The sequence below is a fragment of the Bufo bufo genome, chromosome 1, assembly GCF_905171765.1.
Source record: "Bufo bufo chromosome 1, aBufBuf1.1, whole genome shotgun sequence".
NCBI classification, from domain to species: domain Eukaryota; kingdom Metazoa; phylum Chordata; class Amphibia; order Anura; family Bufonidae; genus Bufo; species Bufo bufo.
The window spans coordinates 624,684,676-624,694,784 of NC_053389.1; the positions used below are offsets into that span (position 1 = coordinate 624,684,676).

Below are 10,109 nucleotides of genomic sequence, written 5' to 3' on the forward strand. Positions count from 1 at the left end.
CACTATCAGATTTGCAGTGCAGGCCGCAAAGGTACTTTATGGCCAAAAGTGAGTTTTTTTCAAACGACAATGTAACAGCAGTATTTAACTGTTTTATTGGACTGTCAGAAATGCAGCGCAGGCCGCAAATGTACAATCTAGCACAAAAAGGGTATTTTTTCAAACCACATTATAAGGCCTCATGCACACGGCCGTTGTTTGGGTCCGCATCCGAGCCGGCGTTTTGGAGGCTCGGATGCGGACCCATTCACTTCAATGGGGCCGCAAAAGATGCGGACAGCACTCCGTGTGCTGTCCGCATCCGTTGCTCCGTTCCGCAAAAAAAATATAAAATGTCCTATTCTTGTCCGCAAAACGGACAAGAATAGGCAGTTATATCAATGGCTGCCCGTTCCATTCCGTAAATTGCGGAAGGCACACGACGGCTTACGTTTTTTGCATGTAGCCTAACAGCAGTAATTAAACGGTTGTATTGGACTGTCAGAAATGCAGCGCAGGCTGCAAATGTACTATCTAGCACAAAAAGGGTGTTTTTTTCAAACCACAATATAACAGCAGTAATTAAACGGTTGTATTGGACTGTCAGAAAAGCAATGGCAGGACTGAGGGGGGGCAGAGCCCCCTTTAGGGGAGGCCCCCATGATAGAGGTTTGGTTTAGTGAGCTGGGGGGGGGTAGTGGTTGGGCTAGGGGAGAGGGAGGGGGCTATGGTAGGGAGAAAGGTTAGGATAGGTTAGGTTGAGTGAGGGGGTGGAGTTAAGGGGTTAAATAGGCAGGGAAGAGGAAGGCAGGGGCCATTTTGGGAAAGAGAAAAAGCTGAGAGCTAGCTTACTAGAAGGATGCAGCAACTGGAGGCCATGATCGGGGAATTGCGGGTTAGCGGCGGAGGTGAGGGGCCCAGCGTGGGCTCAAGAGCAGATTCAGCTGCTGCTGAGGGGGCCGGGTGAGGTGTCCGTTCTGCCTCACCCACCTGTTTTACGGCCGCGGTGGGCCAGGCCGCCGGCGCGCCTTTCACCATCGGCTTCCCCCCCTCGGGCTCAGCGCCGTATTAGGAGCCCCTCGCGTGACCCTCCACGTCGGGTGCCGCCGACACCAGCTTCCTCCAGGCCCCGACGTGGGAGGAATCCTCAATGTAGGCTGAGCCTGGTGGGTTGCCGGGCCCGGCCATCTACTCCTGCAAGCGGCGACGTCGTGGGAGCGGGACCGGGTACTGCGGGCGCCTCTGTAACTCCAGGCACAGAGGTGGCCTCTCGGCGTGGGAGGTCAGGCGTACAGCGCGGGCTGCTGCAGGTGGATCCGTCGGTGGCAGCAGGCCCCAGGAGGCAAGCAGTGCAAGAGGCTCCGCCCCCAGGAGCAGTTCAGAAGCGACCGTTAACCCCGGCATCCCTGGTCTGCGTGGGGCCAGGGGACAAGAGTCGGCCAGTCCCAGGAGATGTCCGGAGGTCCGGGCCGTGGAGGGGTCCTGCTGCACCGCACGTTCCTGCCTTGCCAGGAGGCAAGGTGAAGATGAGGGTTCCAGCTTCATGGTCTATCCTGGAGAGGACGTCCCTGGTCCCAGCGGGTCCAGGGGACGGCGACGGCGTGACGCAGAGGAGAGATCTTCAGGAGTCAGGACTTGCGGCTGATGGGAACACAGCGCCCAGGCAGCCAGGTGAGATTGCATGGGGACCACTTGCGCAGGTAGTGCAGGGTGTGGGGGCTGGGGTGGGGGGTGTCTCCCAGTTAGAGTTGAGTAAGGGCTTGGGGCAAATGTTGGGGGGTTTGGCAGGGTTGGTTGCTAGTTGGGGGTTGAGTGGGGGGACGCCGTTACAGGCCTGGGGCGTGCACGGGTTGGCTGCGAGTGCAGTGTCATCGGGGGAGCAGCAACGGGGGTTTCCGGGTGTGGGGGTGTCAGTGCAGACGCAGGCGGGAGCGGAAGGGGAGGAGGATTCTGTTCGGGTGGATGATAAGTTTTCCGTGTTCTAAGCAAAGCAATTATTGAATCCTGTCTCTGAAGAGAGTAACGTTACCATTTTGTGTGAGAAAGGTCATTTTGATTGTTGCTTGGCTGAACAATTGCGATTGGTCAGCAAGCGGGAGCTGGTTCATTCCCTGCTCTGCGTGAGGGTGAGTGACCGGTAGTCAGTTTGTGTGCCATTAAAACACGTAGTGGCAGTATACCAAATTGAATCTATAAAAGGATTAACCGGAAGTTAACCACCCCTTGTCACGTGCGTTATCCGTCTGCGTACAGGTACGTTCATCACATACTCCACTGCAGCTCGTGCTTTGCACTTAGATGCCTGGTCATGCAGGTTGTGCTCAGGTTTAGAACGTTTATGCCTCGCTTCAGGCTCTGATTGCACAGCGTGCAAACCACTTGTGTCTTGTCGTCAGCACATTGTCTGAACAACTGCCACGCCAGGGAACTCTTTGGAGCTGGCTTTGGTGTGCTCGGGCCCTTGGTGTGGTGGGCAGTAGCAGGTGTACTGTCTAGGGGACAGCCGCTCTGCTTTTGTACCCTGCTCTCTCTTTTGCTGTGCTGGTGTCACGAGGGTGTCAAGAGCCACGTCTGACTCCGTTATACCCGGGGTCAGGAAGTCGCAGCGGGTGGCTGCGCGTTCTATGCATAAAGATAGTGCTGTTCTTTAATGGTAGCTTTCTGGGTTTGCCTTGCAACCCTTTTTGGCTCACTCAGGGATCCGTAGCTTCTTCTCCTCAGCTGTTTCTTGTCCAGCACTCCCAACCTCCTTATATTCCCCTCTCCCACTTCTCTGGTTGCCAGATATAGAGCTTCCTGCCTGGACTTCTATACTGACCCACTGGAGATGAGTAGCTGTGATCCCTGGTTGTTGTTCCAGAGCGTTACCCCCCGGATCCCTGTTGGGCTTTTGTTGTCTGCAGTTGTCACCCACCTGGGATTATATGTTTTGTCTGTATTGTCTGTCCTCTCCTTGGTGTTTTCCTCTTAGTGTCAGTGGTGCGGACTAGTGATCCCACCGCCCCGTTCACTACATAGGGCTCAGCTTAGGGAAAGCCAGGGTTTAGGCACGTGATCGGCGTACGGGTGAGGAACCCGTCTAGGGACGTCAGAGCAGTCAGGTGCGAGCCTCAAGGTGAGTCAGGGGTCACCACCTTTCCCTCTCCCTTGTACAGGGCCTTCCCATTTCCCTCCCTTTGCGTGACGCCAGTCATGACAGCTGGTGGCTCTGTGCGACCACCACCTCTTCCTCCGAACTACACAGGTCCCTCGCATGACCTTGATTCCATGTGGGGTCGAGGACCTCATCGTCCTCCACATTATCTTCCACCCAGTCTTCACCCCTGCCCTCCTTGTCGGTCTGCACACTGCAGAAAGCCACACCAGTTGGCACCTGTGTTTCGTTATCATCCGAGACGTGCTGCGGCTGTCCTCCCATCTACTCATCTAGAAATATAAGTGGTTGGTCATCGTTGCACTCAATCTCTTCCACTTTTGGGGCAGGGATATGTGGATGGCCCTGGGAAACCCTGCTAGCAGAGTCGTCAGAAAGCAGAATAGACTGCTGCATGACTTGGGGCTCAGACTGCTTGGCTGATTTGCAAGTGGGTGAGGTGAAAGACTGATGGACATGGGCTGCAGCTGCCAACTCTGATCTTTCAGCAAGAGACTGGGTGGGAAACAATGTGAAGGAACTGGAGGCACTGTCAGCCACCCAATCTACTAGGGCCTGTACTTGTTCTGACCTCACCATTCGTAGAGCGGCATTCAGGCCTACTAAATAACGTTGAAGACTCTGTCGTGTACGCGCACCTGAGGAAGGTGTTTCATTTGGGCGTGTAGCTGGCACAGATCGACCACGTCCTCTCCCTGCAACAGGAGCTCCACCAGCAGCACCACGACCGGGGCACATCCCTTATTTGACGCTCTCCTCATTTATTGCGGTCACCCACCGAAGTAACAGACGTTTTTACAAAATTTAGTTCCCTGTCACCTATGCAGAGCAGGGGTTTTTCAATGGCAAAAATGGGTTAATGTCACCCACCAATGGAACAGACGATTTTTTGAAATTTCGGTCCCTGTCACCTATGCAAGCGGGAGCTGGTTCATTTCCTGCTCTGCGTGAGGGTGAGTGACCGGTAGTCTGTTCGTGTGCCGTTAAAACACGTGGTGGCAGTATACCAAACTGAATCTATAAAAGGGTTAACCGGAAGTTAACCACCCCTTTCTACGTGCGGTATCCGTCTGCGTACAGGTACGTTTATGACATACTCCACTGCAGCTCCTCTTATTGGCGGCGGCAGCAGCACGGGGGGAGGGAGAGACTCCTTCTCCACTGCCCTGCTGAGAAGAACATCGGCGGCGGGGCAGAGAACTATCATCTCCGTGCCCGCCGCTGTATTCAACTGCAGAGCTGCACCGGCGGATCTAGTCGCAAATGGCGACAAGGCTAAAAGTCTTGTCACCATTTGTAAATTCTAAGTCGCATTGCGACCATTTTGATCGCCATCTGGAGCCCTGAGGGTGAAGCCGCCGTTCACATGAGCGTACTACATGCCCTCCTCAAGACAAGAGAGGAGGCGGAGCAACAAGCCAGCAGCAGCTGACTGCTTCGCTGTCAGTTCTGGCCAGCAACATGAACGCGCACGCAGGCAGGAGGACGGCCTCCTTGTGCGTCCTTCGTCTTCCATCTGAGCACAATTGTAAGACGGATGAGTCATAGCAACCTGATTTTAATCTTAGGTAAGAATAGCATATACTTGGGACATAAATGTGGTTTTTAGGAGTTATTTACTAAAGAGCCAAAAGTTAAAACATGGCAAGCAAGGTGATATTAATCACCAAAATCCAATATTGAAAAACAATAATAATGTGACAGATATCCTTTAAATCCCAGGCCGAATTTTGCAAATCTGACGTGTCACATTATAAATGATGACTGTAGCCTGAGCAGGGCTGTGATGTTTTCAGGTCTCTGTCTTTTTGCGGCAAAACCTGTAATAAACACAAAGACATTATTATAGTATACATATATGCAGTGTGTGATGTCCAAATGTGCGGCTAGGAAGGCGACATTGTGTGATTTATCTAAGATTGTAAGATTTGTCACAACATCTGTAATAATGACTTAGATCTAAGGAGTGGATTTGTAATGTCATAGTGTTATAGGTAAAGTGAAATAATTACATACGTGCAGTAGATGATGATGGCAAATACTACGAGGAACACGAGGAGGATGAAGATTGGAATAGCCGCGATCACTCCGAATTCCATGTCCGGGAGCAGCTCAGTACTCATCTCGGTGTCTAGCATCCACATTGTTCCTAAGAATAACAGTAACAATAAGTCATATAACTAGGGATGCAGATTAGGACACATTTATGAAATTGTCTTAAAGAAGAACCACCTTTGCTGCCCAAACCAACCTTCATTTTTCACGAGCAGCGTAGAAACTGACAGCATAATGAGGGATTTCTGAGTGATCTCCGCTCTATATGATGTGCAAATTAAAATCAACAAAACTCCTATTATTTTAGAAAGAAAACTCTAATCGCAGGTGAGCGACGTGTTCTCCTTCACCTTCCCTCACAATCACCTCTACATCTCCTGAACATTTGTCTAGAACCCGGTGAGGTCATAACAGTTATTAAATCACTTCTCGTGACTTACAGCTTATCACCTAACCGATTTTACTAATTTTTTATTTTGTAGTGTGAGAGAAGAAATCTGGGGGATATTTATGAAGACTGTCAGTTCCTATGCTGTTCTTAATAAGGAATGTGCTGGAGTAATATGTGCTAAATTTTAAGTGAAGGCCTCATAATACATTTGGACTAAGGTGAGTTAAATTATTTTTTATTTTTTTAACCCCTCCAGCCCTATTTTACTATGCATTCTGTATTCAGAATGCTATTATTTTCCCTTATAACAATGTTATAAGGGAAAATAATACATTCTACAGAACACCGATCCCAAGTTACCGGTGAAGAAGTTCGGGTTTGGGTACCAAACATGCGCGATTTTTCTCACGCGAGTGCAAAACGCATTACAATGTTTTGCACTCGCGCTGAAAAATCGCATGTGTTCCCGCAACGCACCCGCACATTTTCCCGCAACGCCCGTGTGAACTCAGCCTAAGACTTTTGTATGCTGGAAAACTGGAGAACAGCCTTAATAAATCCCCCTAGAGGTAGTCCTAGTCTTAGTCACACTGAACATAAAAACCGGATGACAATGCATGTATTACTCTCCTCTTATAAACGCCATACTATACACATGGAGGACACTTACTGGGTGACTCCTCCAGATTATTCTCCATTCCTGAAGGTAGTTCAAATGGAGGTAGTGGACGGCAGGATACATATGTCCAAATAAATAGCAGCAGTAAAATCCTCATTTTTCAGTAAGGAAACTGTAGTCGCAGGGGAGTGATGTGTGCGCCTTCTTCTCTCTTCACAATCACACCTATGTCTCCTGAGCAGCCACTTTTTGTCTAGAACTCGTGATGTCATAATAGCCGCTATGTCACCCCTCTGTGACTTCTGACCTTTCATACACTACTATGACATCACTATGTATATCTCCCCTCTGTGACTTCTGACCTTTCATCTAGCCCATTACTACACTATTAACCATTAATACCTGTGTGATAAATATTATACAGTGGCACATTTACTGTAATATCGTGCTTGATATAAATTATATGGTGGATTCTCTTTCACTGAGATTACCAGTCTGTACTGTTACCAGTAAAGACCCAGTTTGCAGTCTGTTCTTTTTTTTTACTGATATGCTAAAAGCAGCTTCCACTCTGATGAACCTGAGCACCCAAATATTACATGGACAGACATACACGGCCGCTTCATAATACTATGTTTCCATTAAAGGAATGTTATTCCAACTGTTGCAGAGGGGTATGACTGCAACCCCCAGCAAAATCAGCTACTCGCCAGGGGTTGTAAGAGCTGCAGCGGCTCCTCCCTGAATAAGACAACCCCTCTAGTGTACGGCTGGATGGTGACCACTGGTCGGGGCCAGGATAGCAGAGTAGCAGTGATCCCATAGAAATGAATGGGCTCTAAAAAAAAACAACAAAAAAACTGCATTAGGATGTATTAGTGCCGGATCCGCATTCAAAATACCGGAATGCCGGATCCGTCCTTCCAGTCTGCGCATGCGCACACCGGTAAAAATGTGTAAAAAGATACAAGACGGATCCGTCTGTCCGCATGACAAGCGGAGAGACTGATTCGTTCTTGCAATGAATTTTAGAAATTTAAATCCCTGTCACCTATGCAGAGCAGGGGTTTCTAAACGGCAAAAATGGGTTAATGTCACCAACCAATGTAACAGACAATTTTTTTTTTATTATTTCCCTGTCTGCTATGTAGAGCAGGGGTATAAAACAGCCAAAAAAGGGTTAATGTCACCCAACAATGTAACAGACAAATTTTTTAAAATTATTTTCCTGTCTGCTATGTAGAGCAGGGGTATAAAACAGCCAACAATGCAAATATGTCAACCCTGAACTCACAGACGGATTAACTATATTATTGTCCCTGGCACATATGCAGGTGCAGGTGTACATCACACAAAAATTGGTTTGTCGCCCACCTAACTAACAGACGGATTAAGTATTATATTGTTAATATTTATTTTAGATGTTGCATTGCGCCACCAAAAAATTGCTGTAGGAAGGTCAACCACAGAATGAACAGACAGATAAATTATTTTTCTGTGTCCGGGGTGTAAAAAATGATGTATTGCACAAGTGCCCTGGCTGGACAATTGGTGTACCTGACTTATGTTGGTGCAGGAACCCACCCTCCGAGCCACTTGTGAATGACTGGCCTGATAACCGTGGAAATGTCACCCCACAATCCTACAGATGGATTTACTGTATTTATTTGCCTGGCTGTCAGATATGTAGCACAGGCCGCAAAGGTACTATTTTCTCACCCACAATGTCCAAGTTGTATTCACTGATTGTATTTCACTATCAGATTTGCAGTGCAGGCCGCAAAGGTACTTTATGGCCAAAAAGTGAGTTTTTTTCAAACGACAATGTAACAGCAGTATTTAACTGTTTTATTGGACTGTCAGAAATGCAGCGCAGGCCGCAAATGTACAATCTAGCACAAAAAGGGTGTTTTTTTCAAACCACATTATAAGGCCTCATGCACACGGCCGTTGTTTGGGTCCGCATCCGAGCCGGCGTTTTGGAGGCTCGGATGCGGGCCCATTTACTTCAATGGGGCCGCAAAGATGCGGACAGCACTCCGTGTGCTGTCCGCATCCGTTGCTCCGTTCCGCAAAAAAAATATAAAATGTCCTATTCTTGTCCGCAAAACGGACAAGAATAGGCAGTTATATCAATGGCTGCCCGTTCCATTCCGTAAATTGCGGAAGGCACACGACGGCTTCCGTTTTTTTGCATGTAGCCTAACAGCAGTAATTAAACGGTTGTATTGGACTGTCAGAAATGCAGCGCAGGCTGCAAATGTACTATCTAGCACAAAAAGGGTGTTTTTTTCAAACCACAATATAACAGCAGTATTTAACGGTTGTATTGGACTGTCAGAAAAGCAATGGCAGGACTGAGGGGGGGCAGAGCCCCCTTTAGGGGAGGGCCCCCAGGATAGAGGTTTGGTTTAGTGAGCTGGGGGGGGTAGTGGTTGGGCTAGGGGAGAGGGAGGGGCTATGGTAGGGAGAAAGGTTAGGATAGGTTAGGTTGAGTGAGGGGGTGGAGTTAAGGGGTTAAATAGGCAGGGAAGAGGAAGGCAGGGGCCATTTTGGAAAGAGAAAAAGCTGAGAGCTAGCTTACTAGAAGGATGCAGCAACTGGAGGCCATGATCGGGGAATTGCGGTAGCGGCGGAGGTGAGGGGCCCAGCGTGGGCTCAAGAGCAGATTCAGCTGCTGCTGAGGGGGGCCGGGTGAGGTGTCCGTTCTGCCTCACCCACCTGTTTTACGGCCGCGGCGGGCCAGGCCGCCGGCGCGCCTTTCACCATCGGCTTCCCCCCCTCGGGCTCAGCGCCGTATTAGGAGCCCCTCGCGGGACCCTCCACGTCGGGTGCCGCCGACACCAGCTTCCTCCAGGCCCCGACGTGGGAGGAATCCTCAATGTAGGCTGAGCCTGGTGGGTTGCCGGGCCCGGCCATCTACTCCTGCAAGCGGCGACGTCGTGGGAGCGGGACCGGGTACTGCGGGCGCCTCTGTAACTCCAGGCACAGAGGTGGCCTCTCGGCGTGGGAGGTCAGGCGTACAGCGCGGGGGCTGCTGCAGGTGGGATCCGTCGGTGGCAGCAGGCCCCAGGAGGCAAGCAGTGCAAGAGGCTCCGCCCCCAGGAGCAGTTCAGAAGCGACCGTTAACCCCGGCATCCCTGGTCTGCGTGGGGCCAGGGGACAAGAGTCGGCCAGTCCCCAGGAGATGTTCCGGAGGTCCGGGCCGTGGAGGGGTCCTGCTGCACCGCACGTTCCTGCCTTGCCAGGAGGCAAGGTGAAGATGAGGGTTCCAGCTTCTTGGTCTATCCTGGAGAGGACGTCCCTGGTCCCTGCGGGTCCAGGGGACGGCGACGGCGTGACGCAGAGGAGAGATCTTCAGTAGTCAGGACTTGCGGCTGATGGGAACACAGCGCCCAGGCAGCCAGGTGAGATTGCATGGGGACCCACTTGCGCAGGTAGTGCAGGGTGTGGGGGCTGGGGGTGGGGGGTGTCTCCCAGTTTAGAGTTGAGTAAGGGCCTGGGGCAATTGTTGGGGGGTTTGGCAGTGTTGGTTGCTAGTTGGGGGTTGAGTGGGGGGGGGGGGGGACGCCGTTACAGGCCTGGGCGTGCCGGTTGGCTGCGAGTGGCAGTGTCATCGGGGAGCTTGCAACGGGGGTTTCCGGGTGTGGGGGTGTCAGTGCAGACGCAGGCGGGAGCGGAAGGGAGGAGGATTCTGTTCGGGGTGATGATAAGTTTTCCGTGTCTAAGCAAAGCAATTAATGAATCCTGTCTCTGAAGAGAGTAACGTTACCATTTTGTGTGAGAAAGGTCATTTTGATTGTTTGCTTGGCTGAACAATTGCGATTGTCAGCAAGCGGGAGCTGGTTCATTCCTGCTCTGCGTGAGGGTGAGTGACCGGAGTCAGTTTGTGTGCCATTAAAACACGTAGT

The 10,109-nt window shown here is 50.7% G+C and overlaps 1 long non-coding RNA gene across 1 annotated transcript; it reads left to right on the top strand.

Annotated features, from left to right (window-relative positions):
* The first annotated feature begins 1,576 nt into the window (after positions 1-1,576).
* Positions 1,577-9,901, top strand: LOC120985718. The gene is made up of 3 exons (XR_005775573.1): positions 1,577-1,820; positions 3,777-3,782; positions 9,882-9,901. It is a non-coding gene; the product is annotated as an uncharacterized LOC120985718 (long non-coding RNA).
* The last annotated feature ends 208 nt before the right edge of the window (positions 9,902-10,109 follow it).